This window comes from Electrophorus electricus, chromosome 19 (assembly GCF_013358815.1).
Source record: "Electrophorus electricus isolate fEleEle1 chromosome 19, fEleEle1.pri, whole genome shotgun sequence".
NCBI classification, from domain to species: Eukaryota; Metazoa; Chordata; class Actinopteri; order Gymnotiformes; family Gymnotidae; genus Electrophorus; species Electrophorus electricus.
In genome coordinates, this window is record NC_049553.1 from 14,744,556 (window position 1) to 14,767,000 (window position 22,445).

The window sequence follows — 22,445 nt, forward strand, 5'->3', positions numbered from 1 at the left end:
CAGGCGACCTGGCTCCGCCCTGTGTCTCCTGGCCCCGCCCTCCGCCCGCTCCAGCCAGCCTTGCCCGCACGATGGAAATCCAAACACGGGAGGGAGATTTTTCCATGCAAATGTGGAATTTATACAGGAAAATGGGAAGTGTGCAGCCTTTTGTGCCCAAATCCTGCCAGCGTTCCATACGGAGGAGATAGCGGAGCCGTCAGCACAGGCGGGCGACCGTGTGCCGAAGAGGTCGGTTCTGACAAGGTCGTGACCTTCCCTTTCTTACTATTCCATATTAATGTTTTCTTTTCTCTTTTTCAGTTGCAGCCATGTTATGATCTAATGCTTTCCTTTCCTCAGCAGATCAGGTTCAGAATCAGGCGAGATCTTTCAGGAGGAGTGTTTGTGCAGGAACAGTGCAGCCTGTCTGAGGAGATGCCATCGTTTCGCATGGCAACCAGACACCACAGACACCAAGTCTTAGATCCCATGTGAGAGAGTTCGGAAATTTGTTTGTGTTCGGGTGTGTACACGTGGGCATGTATCTACATATGTCTGTGTATGTGTGTGCGAAGGTGTTTGTGTTTATTTGTGTTTATACATACAAGTGTTTGTGTTTGTGTTAGTGTGTGTGTGTGTATGTGTGTGTACATATATTTGTGTGTACATGTGTTCATGCATGTGTATGTGGGGGGGAGTCTCCTGTGGTCTCACAACAAATGTGAATCAGTCCGCGTCCCAGCCATGAGAGGCTGACTGGTAGGTGACTGGGTGGTACAGCACCAGTGATTATTCTCAATTACTGGGTGGTTCGTCTTATTTCCGCTGGGGGAGATAACCCTCGGATCCGCCCGCTAACCTATTAGTCTCCTCATCAGTCCCCGCTCAGCCCAGCAGTGATACCCTGGGCCCGCGTCACTGCCACTGGGACTTAGGGGCCAAGCGCTCACCTTCTGGAGCTTTCTGAACCATGCATGAGAGTATGCACACGTGTGATGTTTTTGGGACGCTGGGACAAGATAGCATCAGCTGAGACATCCAGCACAGGCACACACAGGCTGTGGGAAAGTCACACCAAACAGCAGTTCCCTCTGCGGAAAGTGCCACTGTAATTATGGCTCAGTGAAGCTTAACTCTCTCTCTCTCTCTCTCTCTCTCTCTCTCTCTCTCTTCTGTCTCTAACTTTCTCTGTGTTTCTAACTCTCTGGCAGGCAGAAGGACTGCTCATTTTTGTCTCTGGGTTTTATCACTACTGTCACACGGGGTGCGCATGTCGCATGTCGGGCAACTTATAGAACATCAGTGACACATATGAAGGTGCCAAACTCTTATGGGAGGACACGGCTGGTGTTTGGCGTGGCTGTATCTGTTACGGGAGGACACGGCTGGTGTTTGGCGTGGCTGTATCTGTTACGGGAGGACACGGCTGGTGTTTGGCGTGGCTGTATCTGTTACAGGAGGACACGTCTGGTGTTTGGCGTGGCTGTATCTGTTACGGGAGGACACGGCTGGTGTTTGGCGTGGCTGTATCTGTTACAGGAGGACACGTCTGGTGTTTGGCATGGCTGTATCTGTTACGGAGGACACAGCTGGTGTTTGGCGTGGCTCTATCTGTTACGGGAGGACACGGCTGGTGTTTGGCGTGGCTGTATCTGTTACAGGAGGACACGTCTGGTGTTTGGCGTGGCTGTATCTGTTACGGGAGGACACGGCTGGTGTTTGGCGTGGCTGTATCTGTTACGGGAGGACACGGCTGGTGTTTGGCGTGGCTGTATCTGTTACAGGAGGACACGTCTGGTGTTTGGCATGGCTGTATCTGTTACGGAGGACACAGCTGGTGTTTGGCGTGGCTGTATCTGTTACGGGTGGACACGGCTGGTGTTTGTCATGGCTGTATCTGTTACGGGTGGACACGCCTGGTGTTTAGCGTGGCTGTATCTGTTACGGGTGGACGGGGCTGGTGTTTGGCATGGCTGTATCTGTTATGGGAGGACATGGCTGGTGTTTGGCGTGGCTGTATCTGTTACGAGTGGACACGGCTGGTGTTTGTCGTGGCTGTATCTGTTACAGGAGGACATGGCTGGTGTTTGTTGTGGCTGTATCTGTTACGGGTGGACACGGCTGGTGTTTAGCGTGGCTGTATCTGTTACGGGTGGACGGGGCTGGTGTTTGGCATGGCTGTTTCTGTTACGGGTGGACGGGGCTGGTGTTTGTCGTGGCTGTATCTTTTACGGGTGGACACGGCTGGTGTTTGTCGTGGCTGTATCTGTTACGGGTGGACGGGGCTGGTGTTTGGCATGGCTGTTTCTGTTACGGGTGGACGGGGCTGGTGTTTGGCGTAGCTGTTTCTGTTATGGGTGGACACGGCTGGTGTTGGGTCTGGCATTCTTTAGAATGCTCCAAATATCCCAGTATTATTGGGAGAGAACATTCTAGCGACAGCTGCACAGAAGCACTGGCACCAGTGCAGAGGTGCTTGAGCGAGACCGCAAGGTTGCCCTGGAGACCATGTGCACGGGCACTACCAGTCTGCCAGCTCCAGTCCTGCTCATATACGAAGTGCTGAGCACAACTAATGTGTCTCACGTCTTTTCCCCCGCCGTTTGAGTTCCAGAGCTCAGAGAGGTCATGAACCGGGACTTCTCAAACAAAACAAAATGTGGCTCCTGGCACAGAACTCCTCAACTTGCAGTGCAGTTTATTACTGAGGGACTAAAGCAAACCACGGGGAAAGGGTGATATAGCCACACGGTTCAAGGCATCTCAGTCTAGAAAGCTGTAATAGTCACTTTATAAATATTCCAATCTTCAGATTTGGCACCAGGTGTTCAGAAACTGTGCTCTTCCATAAAAGTGAAAGACACAGAGGGAAAAGCATGCAGAAAAAGCTCTTAATGGAAACTGGGAGGGTCTCTGAGGACAGCTAGAGATGCCTCCACCTTCCTCCACCACTCCATGGACCCACAGCGGTGTAGGTTCACATGTCTTCCTTCGCCTCCACCACCAAAGCATAATTGGAGCAGATATTAAAGTGGGAGCTGGCTCTGCCCTGCCAAACGCAGCTCCAGGGTGGAGGGGCCAGCCATAGCCCCGCCTGCAGAAGCGCCATTGAGCACCTTTAATCAGTGGAGTTAGAAAAACATGTCACCCCGAGGAGATGTAAGGTGTGTAACATGCTGGACGCAGGCAGGCAACCCCCCTGTAACCTGCAAAATGCCTGGGAGTTTTCATCTGTGAGAACCACTGGAGGATGGCAGACCAACCTGGCCAATCTGTGTGTGTATCCTGGCGTTTTCACAGCCAGATGACTAGCGGACAGCTGAGGTCCCTTGTGCCTGTATTTTGCCCAGGCGCAATGAATAAAAAGTCTGTTTGGAATAGCATCTCATGCAACGTTCCGCATGTTCCATTCCCATTTGAAGGATATTTATGTAAGGGACATATCTCCGAGTATACAGTTGATGCGAATTCCAGGGCTCGTGGGCAGAGGAGAAGTCAAACTTGCAAACCAGACAGATTTAAGAATGTGGATTGTGACTTAGCACTGCCGCGCAAGATGGAGTCACGAACATGGAACAGACGATGAACAGTGTGGCATGCAGACCCGGGGTGGTCACGCGGCGAGACACGCCCTGCTGCTCCAATCCCCTCCTTCTTTCTGTTAGTACTGCAGGACATTCACACACACCACCAGAGCTTCTTCAGTGAGTGAATTGTGGTCTGACAGAATTGAAGTACTGAGTGAAGTCAAGGTTATTAAATTATTTAAATGTGATTTTGTGTGTGTGTGTGTGTGTGTGTGTGTGTGTGTGTGTGTGTGTGTGTGTATGTTCTGTCAGTGAACCTCCTGTTTTGCCAAGTGAACGTTAATCTCTCTTTTGACAGATTCTCAGCTCTATTTGACAAACTTGCTGCTGTTTTTGAGTTGCAGTTACAAGGGACCACATCTGTGGCCGGTGAGTCAGTCTGGCTGGAAAGCTCCGTATATTCAATAGTTCAGAGTTTTATTCGTCACATACAGTCATACACAGTATAACTGGCAGTGAAATGCCTTTGGTGACTGCTCTGCCTGTAGCCTGTAGCCGAGGAGAGATGCATAAAATATGCAGATCAGGGTGCGCATTAATGAATAAATATTGAATGTAAAGGGAGTGTATGGATATGCATATTCACAATGAAACTACAATTTACAGTTTTTACAATTTTACATTTTTTTTTACAGTTTGTTATGATGTTATTGAGAGTCCCTGATTAAGGGCCCAAATGGCCTGTGGGAAAAAGCTCCTCTTTAGTCTCTCTGTGTTGGTCTTCAGGGAGTGAAAGTGCTTCCCTGACCTCAACAGAGAGAAGAGCTTATTGTTGGGATGGGTGGGGTCCTTCACAATCCTCCTGGCCTTGGTCTGGCACTGCTTGTAGTAGATGGTCTGCAGGTCAGGAAATTCTGTATGAATGATGCACTCCACTAAACGCACCACCCTCTGGAATGCTTGTCTGTCCTGCTTGGTGCTGTTCCCAAACCAGACTGTGATATTCCCCGTGAGGATGCTCTCGATAGTGCAGGTGTAGAAGTTCCACAGCACCTTGGAAGGCAGTCTAAAGTCTCTTAGGCGTCTGAGGTGGTAAAGACGCTGATGAGCCTTCTTTGCCAGGGAGTTGGTGTGGCGGGACCAGGACAGGCCCTGCGAAATGTGAACTCCAAGGTACCTGAAACTGTCTACTCTCTCCATGACTTGCGACTGAACCCTGCAACTGTGTTTGGCTACGTTTCTTTTCCTCAACATGGGTAAAGTCAAGGGTTAACAAACTGTGAGACTGTGCAAGAGAGAGTCCCCCCGTGAGACGTCAGTACTGGGTCTGACATGTCAGTACTGTAGTGGTGCGGTTCAGTACCTAGGTGACGTCAACAATGACAGATGTTGGCTCTGGGTCATCGCTAACAGCCTTGACTCCCCCCCACCCATTTTTTGTGAGACCTCAGGTGTGTCTTGCAACCGCAGGTGTGCTTCACAGTTGTGCTTTGTCATCGCGCACACGCCTGTCCTGGGTAAAAACCTGCACTGTACTGTCACGGAGTTCGGCAGCATTGGGGAACTAATGCGGGGGGTTTGTTTGACATGGACCAGCAGACCAGCGTGCATGTAAATCCACTCTCATTCCTACAGCGAGCTCAACAACGCACCGCGGGCCCATCAGCATTTGTCCCGAAGCACTACGCACTGTTTACGGAGAAACGCGATAGCACCGACCAGCCGCCTAACCTTCAGATGTGTCGAGGACCCCGCTGAGGTCCTGCTGAATCGGCAAGAGCTCATTTGGAGAGAAAAACGAAGCCAACCCCGCTGCCTCATTAAGACTCATTTGGGATAATAGCCAGTTTAGCTGTGTTGTTAAAGACCGTGTGGTTTGATAGCAAGGCGGGTAGCTAGGTTAGGTAATGCGACTGCAATGTATGTACAAGGTGACTGATCTCTCCTATAGCACAACGAGGTCAATTAGAACATCTTTGGACCACAGCTATTGATTATGAAGAAAGAAGAAACCTAAACTAGCTCATAACGTGGAGAAAAGCATCTCAGGAGGAGCGCCATGCGTCCTGCGTGACTATGGTTCCTATATGATGTGTGGTGGATCGATAGTGAGGTGGGCCCCATGTTCAGCGCTCAGTGATGAGAGGTTGTGTTGAGAGGCACATATCTCCTTCTTATCGGTCTGGTTTAAAAAAAATTAAAACCAGTGATTAAAAATAAAGGCATTAGTCGTAATAGGAAATCCATCCGCTACTAAAGAAAAGATCTTGACACCAAGATTTTCTTTTCCTATCATGGTTTAACAATCTACTTCCTCAATATGACATTGTGTATTATTAATCTATATTCACTATTATCTCAAAAAGAAGGTGATAAACGAGTGGAAATGTTTCTCTGACGATTTCCCTCTGGAGCAGCTGCCATTGTGGTGGCACGAAGGATTTCCCCAAAGAGTAACAGGGTTCCGTGTTACAGGGCTTAAGAAAGCACTCCCTCAACCCTCATCTGTTTAGGGTCAGCTTTCCTGCGGAGATTTCCGTGACATCCTAAATACGGCAGAAACCACTTCTGAATAGTTGTTTGGAAATGTCACACGTGTCCAGAAGGGTTCCCTGGGTATAAGTAACATTAGGGATGGTAGTGTCCTCACACACCCATACACCCACACACGCACAGACACAAACGCGAACACACACACACACACACACACACACACACACACACACACACACACACACACAAAAACGCAAACATAGACACACACACAGACTCTCACACTCACACACACACACACACACACACACACAGACAAAAACACAAGCAAACACACACACACACCCACGCACACGCACAAAAACGCACACACACACACACACACACACACACACACACACACACACCCACGCACACGCACAAAAACGCACACACACACACAGCTCTCTGGAGGGGTGTGGATCATCTGGTTTTAAGTTTCTCAGCTTCTGGCTCCCTGTGCTTGAGTTCCTGGTGCATGTCATTGTCGTTTGACCTCATGTATCCCAGCATTCCCTCTCACCCCATCTGATCATCAGATATCAGCCATGCGCTACAAACTTCCAAAAATCATAACGCTATTCATATTTCTGCTCCTCTCACTCTTCCAGATGCGGTGGACTTTGCACTAAAACATGGAGACAAACTGTGCTAGTCAGCAAACGAGATGACAAAAGTGTGTCACGCAAGGTGGCTGGATTTATGGAGTTTATGTACGTTTGGCTGATTACTGCGGAGCTGTTAAGGTCTGCTGTCACGGCTCTGAGCTGGCGCATTAATCACGTTACTCCCCTTTTCACACACCCTGACCATATACGTGGTAACTTCTGCACACTGAGATGTCATAAATACTCCCGGCAGAATGCAGTTCTCCAAACCTCTCTGGCCTTTTGTACAACGGCCAAAAACTGATTTCAACCATACTGACCATACAAAAATAATTTTGTCCACTGTCTATTATATAATCCTTAATCAAGACTTTTCTTGATGGATTTGTGAAGTTTAGCATACAATTATTTGAACATGGAAACAATTCCATCTGGAATGGCTAATGAAGATTTAATAAGACTTAAATAATGCCAGAACCTTCCACACTTTGCAGTGTGAAAAGGTAACAGTGTACATTGGGAATGGGGTTGATGGTTCAAATCCTATGGCCTCAGGGTTACTTCCTTCCTTGGTGTCACTGCTTCCCTCAACAATGGCAGGTATCATCCAGGCTCTCAGGAATAAAAAGACAAATATTCCCACTTCTGGAATTTAGCCAACCTCAGAGTATCCCAGAACAGGGATTTTCATCAGCCTGGTCCTGGGGCACATACAGACAGTTCTCTTATTCTATACCAGTTCTCATCTAAGTCATCAAGGGTTGGGGTTGAAGGGCTAATTTCCTGGCTGAGGGGCACTAGAACACAACACAAGTGTGCACTGCCCCACAGGACTGGGCAGGAGGCAGCGTCCCTCCTCAGTGACTCTTTCCAGCAGCCCCACTCAGGCCGGTCCTTGGAGACCCTCGGCCTGGTCCCAGTTTCCCTCTGTCCCTGATCTAGTTCAGTGTTACTGACAGACTGGAACTGAAACACTGACTGAATGTGTCCAAGCACAAGACTGAGACACCAGTGGGGTCCAGGGACAAACAGCAGAGCCTGAAGATGTTTTTAACACAGTAGGAGCAAACTGTTGATTTAGTCAAACTGTTTTACTTTTCTAACAACAAATTAGTGTGTGATTTCCTACTTCTGTATCATTGTAGATGTACAATTACACAAAAGAACAATGAACTTTCTAAAACTTGAAAAATCTTATATTAATGTAACGATAACTGCCTTCACCCTGTTCCAAATGGAACATACTAGCTTGTCAGTTTATTGAGGTATATCAAATATTTAATTTTCCTTATTGTTAATAATAACCTGTAACATTTGACCTTGTGTTTGCCTAGTTTGGTGAGATCACCCTCATAATCACTGAATGCAGGGACCGATTACAAGAATCACCTTATCACAGCCATCAAAAAGCGTCCTGAAAGAACAACACTGAAAATTGTACAAGTGAAACCCTGCAACTATGCTTTTATTTCATGCCATCCTCTCAGGCTGGTTGGAGATGTTTAAGCGTAGCGGCTCGCCACTGGCTAACCTCGTTAAAGGGGTGTGGCTGATAATCTCGCCGTTCAAAGGAGAGAGGCGGGGTAGGCTCGCCGGCCAGGAGCCCAAATCGTTTGCAGGTCCACATCTGGTCCTGCTCTCTTGGGTCTCCTCCAGGTGGGTGAAGATGGACCAGATAGCACGCACAGGCGGCGGCAGAGAAGACCAAGGCTGTTTCACGTCAGGCCTAAGCTTTCATCTCTGTCACAGGAGATGCTGACGGATGCTCCCTGCTCGGGCACACAGTCTGCCATCTGTCATAGTCTGTGTCAGAAATGTAATGTTACGGTGGTGTCGAACATTCAGCGGACGGTCTGGTCTGCTTTTAGCCTCTTTGTACTGTGACGTCTGCAGTTTGGTGGGATTGGTCTGGAACTCCTTAGCCGTGGAGGCATTCGGCTGTGACCCCGAAAACCGTCGGCGTCGACGTGCAAAAAGTGTTCGGCGGGTTTCACAAAAGGCTGGCCGATGTTCGGTGTTCCATGCAGCAGGTTAGCGGCGTGTCACATGACAAACGGCCGCGGCCGCCGCCGCCAAACGCCTCGCTGTGTTTACATGCTGCCTCGAGTGCCGCGATAAGCCGGTCCTGGGGAACGGACGGCTGTCGGGAGACAGTGCACTGGCCCTTGGAGATCAAAGGCAGACCCGCACTCGCCGCTGCCTTCCCGGGACAGGACCGATAGTGGGGGCTGAGCGATCCTCTCCAGACTGCCCAGGCCAGATAAGCGGCTTCCTCCTCTCCACGCCCCCACGCGGCGTCGAGGTCAGGAACAGGACCAGCAGAACCCGGTACCCCCAACCTGCCCCCTCTTCCGCTCATTAAAAGTGACCCGGCCTGCGTTTCCTAGAACGCGAGGGGCTGGCGTCCAAGCCGATCCGCTTTGGCTTGCATGCAGGAGTGAAGACAGAGCCGCGATTTCAGAGCTGGGTTCAATTGCGGAAGGACGGGTGGACTTTTCTCCATCACTCTCGCATACTCACGCTTTAATAAGAGGTGGTTTTCTCTTTTACTGTCTTCATGAATTTTATGAAGCTCGGTAAATTTCATGATGTGGTCCGATCAAGCACAACAGACCATAGCTAATCGATGAACTTCATAAAGGGTTAAATCGCTGGCATACCTGACCCAAATGAATAAACTTCCTGTGATTTTCATTTCCTTTTTTCCAGTCTTCTGTGAGACAAGACTGCAGGAACACACTGGAGCTCGAGCCATGTTTATAAACTTTGGTATTTTTGTCCCGCTTAGGTCGGCCTAATTGGTTCAGTCGTTTTGTTTTGCCTAAAAGATTAAAACCAGGACGCTGACAAACTCCACACGGAGCAGCCAGCGATTGTGCTGATAACACAGCTACTGAGGTAACAGGGTGCACATGACAGCTTCATTTACTTACTCTAGAAGGTTCCAACAAGGCAACCTCACAGGTGCTGCGCCACAGTCTGCTCGAATTGTCCAAAAGTGGATTTAGGATTTAACGTAGATCAAAAGAACTGTTTCACATGAATGACAATAGTTTTGTGCCATGCTGGTTCTCACAGATCAAACAAAATCTGCAAAACAGAGAACTTCACTTTTGGAGTAAGCCAGAGAAGACGGTGACTTAAAAACTAAAGACAGAATTGGACTATTGGAAACAGATGTGAACAGAATGCTTCACATAGCTCAGAGACATAAAATCTGTGATTCAAAAAAGCCTTTTCTTAAAACCCTCTGCAAACATCGCTTTGATGTCCTCTGGGGTCTGCTTGGCATATCACTTGTTTTGGGGTTGCTTCAGGGACCTCTGTGAGTCAAATGCTGTCACTGTGGAGATCGTTTCCATAAATGTATCTTAATAAGCTTTGAAGTGCAGGCACAGAGGTAGTGCAGGTATCGTTTGGGCATCACTGAGGTCAGATGGTCTTGGACGGAGTCAGAGAAGCACCCGTAAGACCACACAGATGCTCTGATCTCCACCGAGCTTCCCTGTGTACAGCAACAGTGTTCTGAATGGCCACCAAGCACACATTCCTTACTCATATTTAATTTATCAAGGCTTTTTTTCCCTGTCAGATAAATCATCGCGTCATCTTTGCAGAGCACCCAACACAGGCGCTCCTGCTGGTTTTAATATACAGTTGTCTGTAGTAACAGGGAAAAAATCTTCTCCCAGATGGTTGTTTTCAGACAGGAGAAGCTTCAGATCTGAGTTGTAATGTTTTATTCATTCCCTACTCTTCCACCGATTAAAGTCTCAATTTTCTTTGTTTTTTTTTTTTTGTTTATGTTTCTTACTGTGAAGGTTCTACACCATCTAAATCAATTTTAAAAATGCTTTTTGATTCTGTTTGTAATTCAAATTCCAATTCTGAATCTAATTTTGATTCTAATTTTGATGCTGATTCTTATGTGACCTTGGCTAGTGAACTTTCCTTCTTACCATTAAACAAATGTTCAACACACTAACCGAGTATGCAGTGTTTGTAATGCACTGGTTCACAATCTGAGGGCTGTTGTGTTTTTGGGTCTTGTCAGGTACTTACAGGTACCAAAAAGGAACTCTATATGAGGAATGTGTACTTCTCTGTCAACATGACTGAAGACTGATCAAGATCTCCAGGTGTTTTGCCTTCTCCAAAATACAGATGCTTTGAAAAGTAGGCCACAGGTGTTTGAGCTACACCAGCAAGCTGGGGCGATGCAGAACCAGTTCGGCAGAGCCTAACCCTTCGGTCCAAAGCTGAGTCTTATCTCAGCCTAACCCTCTCATCCAAGGCTGGGTCTGTCTCAGCCAAACCATCTGTTTTAAAGCTGGGTGTGTTTCAGCCAAACCCATCTCGTCCAAAGCTGGGTCTGTCTCAGCCAAACCCTCTGGTCCAAAGCTGAGTCTTATCTCAGCCTAACCCTGTGGTCCAAAGCTGGGTCTGTCTCAGCCTGTTCCTCATAGCCTTGATCCAAATCCAAATTCCACCCAATTAGGATCAGTTCCACTAAGAGATGAATCATACAGCCTGGACCACTCGAGCCAGCAGGGAGCAGGAGAATAACACACATGGTTGACTTTATATAGCCTCCTAAATGTTTTGAGATGCTTGAGTCAAATGACAGGGGAAGCTCAACCCAGTAGCATCCTGAGCTCACCTGCAGGGGTTGGTGACTAATGATGACTGAATTCCTGAGTTTAGAGCTCTCTGGGGGCAAAAATATTGGTTTTACTTTTAGAAGGAATCCGACACATCTTCAGATTGCTTAGCGCTAAAGCTAAATAAGATTCCTTACACTGTACACACTTGTGTGTATGTATAAGCTGAACTGAACTAAACTGAATTGACTGAACTGAACTGAACTGAACTGAACTGATGGACTAGGACCTGTAATTGGACAGCGCATTGGAACAGCGTATCATCCAGACCTGAACTTGGACCTGCCTCTACCATCCTGACCTGAACATAGACATGTTAATGTTTTGCAGTGCAGAGGTGAGACCTGTTCATGTTTCAAACCCAGCTGTGCCACCTGCCCTCTGGTTTCGCTGAATATTTGTTTATGTGTGGAATTACCCAAATCTGGCAATGATGGTCCATTCTCAGTAGGATCTTTTCTACAACACATAAAACCACATCAAATAAACACCAAAACTGTTTCACCGTGTGAGGAGCACCTTTACTACCAAGGAGAAAAGAACTTAGCACTTAGTGTTAGAGCAAACCCAAAACACCAAACGTTTGATTACACACTCTTTTATGCAGGGTTATGACCTCTGGATAAGCCTCACTCCTTCTTGATGGTCCTCGAGTGGACTCTCCAGGTTGAATGGCATCTCTTTGGGGCAATGCCATTATTAATAGGACGTGACATCATTCACTGGTCTGCTAAGGACCAATCAGGCAGCTGTCCCCACGACTGCAATGCGGTCCAGATGCCGGTTTGATTAAAGGGTTGAGCCAGATTTGGGGGGAGGGGGGTGGCTGAACTATCAGAGGTCAGTCCCCGAGTTCTGAAACAAGGGGGTTTATACATTACTTTTAAAGCAAAAACATCTGGCAGGGAAATTCCCCTATACTATATTCCCCAAGGCCTTCTTTCTCCCTCTCTCTCATTCTCTCTCTCCCTCTTTCTCCCCCTCTCTCATTCTCTCTCCCTCTTTCTCCCTCTCTCTTATTCTCTCTCTCCCGCTCTCATTCTCTCTCCCTCTCTCATTCTCTCTCTCCCTCTTTCTCCCTCTCTCTCATTCTCTCTCCCTCTTTCTCCCTCTCTTTCTCTCTTCCTCTTTCTCCCTCTCTTATTCTCTCTCTCTTTCTCCCTCTCTCTCATTCTCTCTCTCCCTCTTTCTCCCTCTCTCTCATTCTCTCTCCCTCTTTCTCCCTCTCTCTTATTCTCTCTCCTGCTCTCATTCTCTCTCCCTCTCTCATTCTCTCTCTCCCTCTTTCTCCCTCTGTCTCATTCTCTATCCCTCTTTCTCCCTCTCTTTCTCTCTCTTCCTCTTTCTCCCTCTCTCTTATTCTCTCTCTTTCTCCCTCTCTCTCATTCTCTCTCTCCCTCTTTCCTCCTCTCTCTCATTCTCTCTCTCCCTCTTTCTCACTCTCTCTTTCTCTCTCTCCCTCTTTCTCCCTCTCTCATTCTCTCTCTCCCTGGTCCCACTACTTCTCTTTTAGCCTCTGTGTATTTCTTCTTCCTGTAATTGTAACTCTTTTTTTTCCATCTCAAACGGACCAGTAAGAGAACGCCTCACTGCTTGAGGCGGAAGCCAGCGTTTGTTTCAGACGCTTTGAGGAACACTGCCATGGGTGCAGTGGAGACAGCCGTGAGCCAGTTGTCATGGCCAGTGAGGAGCGGCTCTGTGCTTTCTCAGATAAACAGAGCCCCGTGTGACTCCACCCCTCTCCTCCGCCCAGGCTTCGCCTTGAACCAGAATGATGCATCACACTCCAACACACACATACACATCCACCCTCTATCACACATGCAGAGACATATACACACAAGTATGCGTACACATGCACACACCTGCATGCACATTCGTGCACATTCACACACACGGACGTGCATGCACACACACACACACACACACACACACACACACACACACACACACACACACACACACACACACACACACATATCCTTCCTACAAGTCCTGAATGTGCTGGAATGTGATCAGGGCGAATGGAGGCAGGGTGCAGAAGAGGTCGCACGGGTAAGACTGACACATGGGCCAGTGTGAGGCCCCGCCCATTGTCCCGCCTGCCTGTTTACACAGCAGGACATTATTGGTGTGCTGCCATTCATACGGTGGCTGAGGTTGGCAGGTGTCGGGCGGGTGGGGGTTATTACCTCCACATGCCCCATGGAACAGTTGAACAGGTGATTGGTTCCATGGCCATGAGCCAGGTCTGAGGTAGAGGCTAACACTCAAAGACCCGGGACCTGTTTACCCTGGACCTGTGAACCTGTTTACCCTGGGCCTGTTTACTCTGGACCTGGTGACTTTAGGTTCCCTGGGGCTTGAGTACACTTATGTGCTCTTGTCTTTGAATAATGGGATGGGAAAAAGGATTCCAATTCCAATTCCAGTTCACTGGATTAGCCATTTTCACAATGGAAGACTTGTGAACAAAAAACAGGAAGCAGACATTCTTTGTCTCCATATAGAATATGTACCCAACACCCTGACGTGGTTCTCCAAACATCGTGGATGGGGATGAGGAGAACATCACTGAATTCTTCTTACTCTGGCCAAGCAGGAACGGGACAAACTGTTTTGTCCTGTGAGGTGTAAACCAAACAGAGTCTAAAATCTTATAAAAGCATGGAAAATATTTTCTACCTTTTAACCTAGATAACTGGAATGTTCTATATCCAGAATTCTAACATTACCTGAGATTTTAAAAACAGACATACAAAAAAAAAAACAATAGACAAATTAGCACCCATCTACATTCGATCTGCAGCTGCATATCTAACAGTCATAAAATCCTCTCTTAAATGTAACTAGAACTGATGATTGACTACAATAGGTCAGTTAACCCAAATCCTTATTACTTGATCCTAAAATGATTTACTTCAATGCTGTTTACAGACACTGAAAGCCTGGGAAAAGATTCACTGTCATTTCTAAAACAACAGTAAATTTGCCGTGATAAATATTTATGCCGCACCAACAATTTTGTAAAGAATTAACATTCCGTCTGCTTCGCTTTGAGCCGCAAACTACAACAAACATCTCAGTTCCCGTGAACGCTATCTGAGAGGCAACTTATCTGCAGAGCTTCTTCCTCTAAACTGGACGTCCCCGGGGCCTGCGAAGACACACTGGACTACGGGGAACAGCAGGATGTCCAGGCCTTGTTTGAAGGTTTATCTGTCCTCTGTATGAAAGCGTTTCCCTGCAGTAATCATCTGCATTGGGCCAAACAAACGATCCCACCCACCTTACTGTGCCATTACCGCGTTAAAACCATGACAACCGCCCTACTGAGACATGATGTGAGCTTCCAGGAGGACCAGGCGTCACAAGGGGCAGTACAACCCAATAAGGAATTATGTTAATGACATTAATCTACATGCGCACACGTGAAGAAACGGTGGTTGTCACTGGTAGAAACTTAGCCTATAACATTGGCCTGTGAACACTGTGAATATGGATCCAGAAAACAGGAGACATCAAACATCAAAATGTATTTATGTAGCACTTTTTAAAACAGATGTTGTCACAAACCAGCTTTACAGATATCTGAGTCCAAGCCCCCAGTGAACAAGCCAAGGGCACCAGTGGTGAGAAGAAACTCCCCAGAGCACGAGGAAGAAACCTTGAGAGGAACCGAGACTCAAAGGGGGGGCCCATCGTCCTCCGGCCGACAATGGTCACCACAATAATAACAATTTTAAGAAAAAAATATTTAAATAATAATAAAATAAGCAATAAATGTCTAGTCCAATTTTCTAGAGGTTCTAGTCTCGTCCCGATGGTGTGCATGTGTCTGAGGCCCAACCCGCAAGAGAACGTCCATTAAGGGCAATGGAGAATATGGATTTAAGATGGGCTTGGGACTTAGAAACACTGCTCAAATGCTCAAACAGTGCTTAAAAAGCAAGAACACAAGCATGCAAACAAACAACACAAGCAGTTTCTGCATTATGAAGACTGCATTCAGCTGCGTGCATACACCTCCCTTTAAACTCATGACTGCCTTGTGTACTTGATGCTAACACTGCTAACTCCACTAGCCAAAACAGAGGGTGAAATTCCGCTCTAGCCAAATTGGACTTGCATTGCAGATAATCACACTGCCAGGAGAATTAAAACATTTTTAAAATAAAATAAACTAGTATTAAACGTTTATCTGCAGTAATTTGTACAGTCTAAAGAGTTGCCACACACTTGAAAGATGGCTAGACTGTGTGAAAGTCAGGTCTCTGTAGTAAGATAATAATTTCTCCCATCATGCACTGGTGCCAGTGATGCTGTGCAGATGCTGTGTTTGTGCTGCAGCTGTTGACTCTCCTGTCGGGAGGGCTAGCTCCTCCTCCTCCTCACCATTCTCGTGCGCTCTGATCACTGTCTCTGCTCCGTAATGGCTCAGGACGTGGGCTTGTTTGTGTTTATGTGTCACACTTCCCTGCCACATGGTTCTGAGCTGAAAACATGCAAAGTCCTTTCGTGTGGCCAGCCGTTATTGGTATGTGTGCCAGGTGCTCCATGTCACGTGGGCCGTCACACGTTGGTGTGGTCCAGCAGACACCTGGTCTTTGGAAGGGCTTCTCTCAGGCATGCCCAGCGTGAAGATCAGAGAAGCTAGATCATCTGGTCCTGGTCTGCAGTCTGAGATCAGAATGTAACAGTCCTTACCATGGGATGCAGCACCATAACCATGGGAATGGTTCTGTTTACAAGATGGGGAGCAGAGGAGGTTGTGGATTAAGAGAGGAACACTACACTAGGAGGTCTGAGCATGATACTGAAGGATGCTGGTACTGAAGGAGGTGTGAGGAGGTGTAAGGTGTGAGGATCACTGCTGGTACTGAAGGAGGTGTGAGGAGGTGTGAGGATCACTGCTGGTACTGAAGGAGGTGTGAGGAAGTGTGAGGTGTGAGGATCACTGCTGGTACTGAAGGAGGTGTGAGGAGGTGTGAGGTGTGAGGATCACTGCTGTTACTGAAGGAGGTGTGAGGTGTGAGGATCACTGCTGTTACTGAAGGAGGTGTGAGGATCACTGCTGGTACTGAAGGAGGTGTGAGGAGGTGTGAGGATCACTCCTGTTACTGAAGGAGGTGTAACGATCACTCCTGTTACTGAAGGAGGTGTGAGGATCACTCCTGTTACTGGAGGGAGGTAACTCCTGTAAGGAGGTGTAAGGAGGTAACTCCTGTAAGGAGGTGTGAGGAGGTGAGGATCACTCCTGGTACTGAGGGAGGTGTGAGGACCACTGCTGGTACTGAAGGAGTGACGGAGTTGTGAGGATCACTGCTGCACTCTGCACTCACAGCTGAACATACACAGTTGGCACTGCTCTAGAACACCTGACCAGAGTCATTCCTGATTAGCTATTGAGCTTCCATAAAGAAATGTCGACCGTACAGCGCCAGATAGGAATAACGTCCACACTGTACTGTTAGCGTCTTTAATGGAGCTTTTAATGAGCGTTTAATATTCTCAGCCAGCAGATGTGTCTTATTAAAACACAGTCAAACAACGTGAACAAATGATACAATATCTGATTTAATTGAATGATTGCGCAAGGCTGAACCAGGGGCGTCCCACTGTTCCACAGAGTAGCTCTACTGAGCAGCTGGTTGGGCTAATAGGCTGGAAAAGCCCATGTCTTCCCAACACATGCCGCCACAGCAACAATCGTCATCAGGGCGCAGACCGGATGAGGCGGAACGGAGTGAGTGAACCCAGCCACGCTGCCAATGCAGGCGTCATGTTTCCAGCATCTGACACTGGAGAGAGAAGATTCCGTTATGCACAGTAAGAGGAACATTATTTCTGCTTAATAAGAAATAAGCGCAGAGACCAGCCCTCCTGCAAATGGCGTGAGTCACGGTTAGACAATCGCAATGCAATGTGGAGTTCTCAGCAGTGCGAGGGCCTGTGTGTTCCAGTAAAAGAAAAAATCATTCTAAAAGTGAAATTAAGATCATTCTTGTCCTCTGCTTGTATTCACAGTCAAATGATGTTTGTAGCTCACCAACCAACTGGACCCGTTAATAGTACACATATCCAAGGGCCAGGGGCTCAGAACTCAAACAGTAAAACTCCTGGGAAGTCTGTGTCACTCTTCTGCCTAATCCTGCTTCAGATCTTAATCATATTAAAATATGTTACTGTGTGGGCTCCCCTGCCAACCCAAGGACTCAGTTAAATTATTCCACTGCTAGATTATGCGGTTATACCCACCACTACTGGATTACATGGTTATAGCCACACGACTTCCCACCACTGTTGAATTACATTTTTTTTTTTTACAACAAATTTACAGCATTTAGCTGACAGATTTATTCAAAGCGACTTACAATTATGACTGAACACAACTTCAGTAACTGAGGGTTAAGGGTCTTGCTGACAATTGAACTGACAATTTTCTGATTACTAGATTTAGCCATCATAGCTATCTTAGCCACTGAGCTACCCCCCACAGGGAGGTATACCCCTAGGACTCTGAATTACCACCAATGTCATTTCCAAATTATTTTCTGCAAAGATACAGAACATTATGAGGTATTACCAGCCTTATATATGGAGTACATATGGAAAAGCAATCTTAGCCATTTAGCCATGATTTTTAAAATTGATGTTAATAAGACAGATTTATATCGTGCCACCTGGGATATGTAAATACAGTGCTTTTAGAAAGTTGTGTTTCAGTTGTGTTTTTAATTATTGGGTATGTTACCCATTTTGCAGCCACTGCTGTTGGAATTCCCCAAATCTAAGAATAATGAGAGGGTGCATGTCTCATGGGTACTGGAGTGTTTACCCAAATAATCAACAGCCCGTAAGAGTGTGTTTGGCAGAGGTACCCAGGACCCACCGAGGTGGCAGGCCCCGCGGAGGAGGATGGGCACAGTCACTGGTGTGTACTCTCACACTAATGCCACTCTGACTCACAGAAGGAGAGATTTGACCTCATACGATTCAGAGCTCAGATCCAAACAGACAGCGTCTCATAAGTCAGGCTCAGGAAGGGCAGACAGACATTACCAACGGAGCAGGTTGGGAGTTAATCTGGCAGGGCTGTGTGTGTGAGAGAGAGAGAGAGTGTGTGTGTGTGACAGGTGTGTAGTCTCTTTCTAAGCCTGTCCCACTGAACTGCCACTCTGCAGTATGGTCCAGGTTGTTCTCATTGGATGTGATTTCTCTGCTGCTGTGTTCTGGGTTGGATGTAAACTAACCGTGCCTGAGTGAGCTCACTGCGCTCACGACCATGACCCTCAGTCGGACTGAGCTAAACAGACACTCAGTGTCTGACCGGAGAGGAACCACCAAGTCAGAGCTTACTTCCTTACGCTCAAAGCTAGACCAAAATCCATGAAGAAACTAGAAACCAACGGTTGCTAAATTCATGAAAATACTTTTACAAACCTGTCATCCTTTATCTAATGAAATGCTTTTAAGTTTTCCAGCTTGAAGAGAACAGTTGCATTGCAACAACTCTTAAATTGTGGGAGTTTGTCTGGAGTCAGACCCCCCGACAGAGAGACTGATGGTCGTGTGGTTACGAGGCCCATGAACTCATTCTGACTCTGCACATGCTGAAAACAGCAGAGACATAGAGTGAGAGTGGAGTGAATATCAGAGTGAGAGTGGAGTGAATGTCAGAGTGAGAGTGGAGTGAATATCAGAGTGAGAGTGGAGTGAATATCAGAGTGAGAGTGGAGTGAATGTCAGAGTGAGAGTGGAGTGAATGTCAGAGTGAGAGTGGAGTGAATGTCAGAGTGAGAGTGGAGTGAGTGTCATAAAGTGAAAGTGGAGTGAGTGTCACTGCTGGGTCACTCTGCATGGGTGTGTGAAGGTCCTATCTGTCTGCTTGGGTGTGTGTGTACGACTGTGTGCAGAGGAAACTCACCTCTGACTTTAACATCCTGTAGTCACGTGTGTGCATGGTGATCGATGGAACGTTCCACAGGGAGAAAACTCTTTAATGATGGCACTACAAGCAGCACACCTTATGCTCCACTCTACACACACACACACCAATCGCCTACCCCTAGCTGTTGGGCAAACAGCGTCACACTGCCCACTACTGGTGAGAATGTGTCACTCCAGCTAGACCTCAGAGCCAGCTCATGGTCCCAGGGCACTCTCAAGGGGCCCCCATAGGTGCAGGTGTTTGTTGAGTCACTAAATTGCTTCGGGATGGAGAGCCGTCCCGCATGCTCAGCAGCAGGCCTTGTCCGCTGCAGGGACTGCGTGTGAGTGTGGCTGCTGGGGCGAGGCTCACCGAGCTGGGCATGTACGCCAGCCACAGCTCCTGGACCGCTCAGGCCCCTTATTAAAAACAGATGGACTCAGCCTTACAAGCTCACAGTGCCTGAGAGGAGAGAAAACACACTTGGTCACTCTCTCCCTCACGCTCCACTCTCCCAGTCTCACTCTCCACTCTCTCGGTCTCACTCTCATCTCCTTGTCTCACTCTCCACTCTCTCAGTCTCACTCTCCACTCTCCCAGGCTCATTCTCCACTCTCAGTCTCACTCCCCAGTCTCACTCTCCACTCTCTCAGTCTCACTCCCCAGTCTCACTCTCAGCTCCTTGTCTCACTCTCCATTCTCTCAGTCTCTCTGTTGCCTTTATTTACTCTCCCTTTCTGCTGTTCTCCCATCTATTTTTTTCACTCTCATCATCTCTCTCTCTCTCTCTCTCTCTCTCTCTCTCCCTCTCTCTCTCTCTCTCTCTCTCTCTGGTCCACCCATTTCCTCTCCTTGCCCTTCCCAAGCATGTCAGAGCACAGCAAAGCCAAAACAAACCAGACCTGCAGCTGCTTGTACCCACAGGCTTGGGCCTCCAGCAGAGGGGCAAATTCAAAGGGGGAGGGCGGGGGCTATTAGGCAGCAGGGTGATGGGGTGGGGGCAGCTCCCCTAACAACAGTCATCAGGGAAACACTAGGGAAATAGAATAGAAAATGAAATTCCCTATAGTGATTGTAGCAGGTCAGCTTTATCTCACGAGGGGCAGGGGCAGGAAGGCAGTCATCATCACTTATAAGTGTGTGTGCCGGAAAAGGGAACATCACACACTGCCCAGCCGGGCATAGAGGTCAGGGGTCAGATGCACTAGTCAGACTGGACTGGAGCAGCGGGTTCTGTTTCTGCTACCCCCAAACACACCAGCAATGACTCTGAATGGGGCTGAGCCCACCACTCCAGCGTGCTGTCATTCTCTGAGGCTGTTTGCCAGAGTGAATGCACGGGGAGAAGCAGTCTTAACGAAAAGAAAGAGGCCTCTAGCACTGAAACGTGCGGAAAGCCTGCATGCTGCGCTGGGTCCTTCTTCTCATCAGCGTGCGGGTTTTTCTGTCCATCGCAAGCCTTCGTGCTGTTCCAGGCAGCCGTGCCGGCGTGGCTGTCTGGACGAGAGCCGCATGTTTTTCTGGCTCTCATCTTTCAGGTCAGGTTGAATCTGTCAAGCTAAAAGGCGAAATATGTTTCCCTGCTGACATAATGCCATTTTAAGAGAAGGTAGAACCAGGAGAAATCCTCTCTTTAGAAGAACATCACCGATATATGACTAAAACAATATCAGATAAACTAATAAACAGGACTTCATATATTTCGTTTTAAAAACCTATCAAAACCTATCATATGCAGAGATGGATTAAAGTTACCATACTTTAAAGAATCAAAATAACTGAAAGGACCTTCAGTGAATTTCATCTTTATAATGACGCTGACTGGGTAACAATTTAATAATCATTATTTATAAGCATAAGAAAACAGCCACTTCAGAGGTGAACACTTTATGTGCTGAATCAGAAGTGTTAAAACAGTAAAAACACTACACTGTATGCTTCCTGGACAGGGATTGGTCCACAGTGAGCTCCCTGATCTGTGATAGGTCAACACTGGTCTCTCTGGACAGGGATTGGTCCACAATGAGCTCCCTGATCTGTGATAGGTCAACACTGGTCTCTCTGGACAGGGATTGGTCCACAGTGAGCTCCCTGATCTGTGATAGGTCAGCACTGGTCTCTCTGAACAGAGTCCACGTTGCTCGGAAGCATTGTAAATATTGCAGATGAGCATAATACATATGAATTATTACAAGACCCAGTGAGGGGCTTTGGTGTACAGATTAATCAAAACATGTGGACGACTTCTGAAGTGCCTATCATTTTTGAGAAGACCCCAAAGAGCAGAGAAACATCAGACAACAATTCCTTTATGGTTCCTTTAAGATGGATTTTGCATGGATTTTGAAAATGTGATCTTATGTTAACAACATCTAAATGGACATGCTGCTGTATCCAAAATACGGCACGTGTATTGTACCAGTTGCTAGTTAATGTTATTAATGGGCGCGTTCCTGGGGAACTTGACACACGCTGTAAACATGACGTTTAGAGAAAAAAAAAAACATTAGGTGTTACCCACGATGCATCTGTGTGGTGACTCACTGTCTCCACTCCAATGAACCTCAATGCTGTTTACTAAGCACCTCATTTTGGATTTTTCACAGAGACTGAAAAAAATCGTGGATGAAAGACATTTCCAAGCAGGTGGGGAAACGTCCAGGCGTGTTTCAATTTCCTGACAGCAGGAGTAAAGCCCAGGGCGCCAGGGCTGGTCTGGCCTCTGGCACACAGAGCCCTCTCACGCCTTGTTTGCAGGAGTGATATAATAGTGCACAATTTGGCTTGGGTGGCCTTGCTTCAACTCATTCATTACTCAAACGGTTTTTCTTTAATACTGTCGGCTGCTGCTGTGGTGTAGGACTGTGAGTGTGTGTGTGTGTGTGTGTGTGAGTGTGTGTGTGTCTGTGTGTGTGTCTGTGTGTGTGTGTGTGTCTGTGTGTCTGTGTGTGTGTCTGTGTGTGTGTGTGTGTATGTGTGTGTCTGTGTGTCTGTGTGTGTGTGTGTCTGTGTGTCTGTGTGTGTGTGTGTCTGTGTGTCTGTGTGTGTGTGTGTGTGTGTGTGTCTGTGTGTGTGTGTGTGTGTGTCTGTGTGTGTGTGTGTGTGTGTGTGTGTGTGTGTGTGTGTGTGTGTGTGTGTTTGGTCATGTATGCAGCTCTTTATGGGGACCAAATGGTCTTACAATGGCACAAAAAACATGACATGT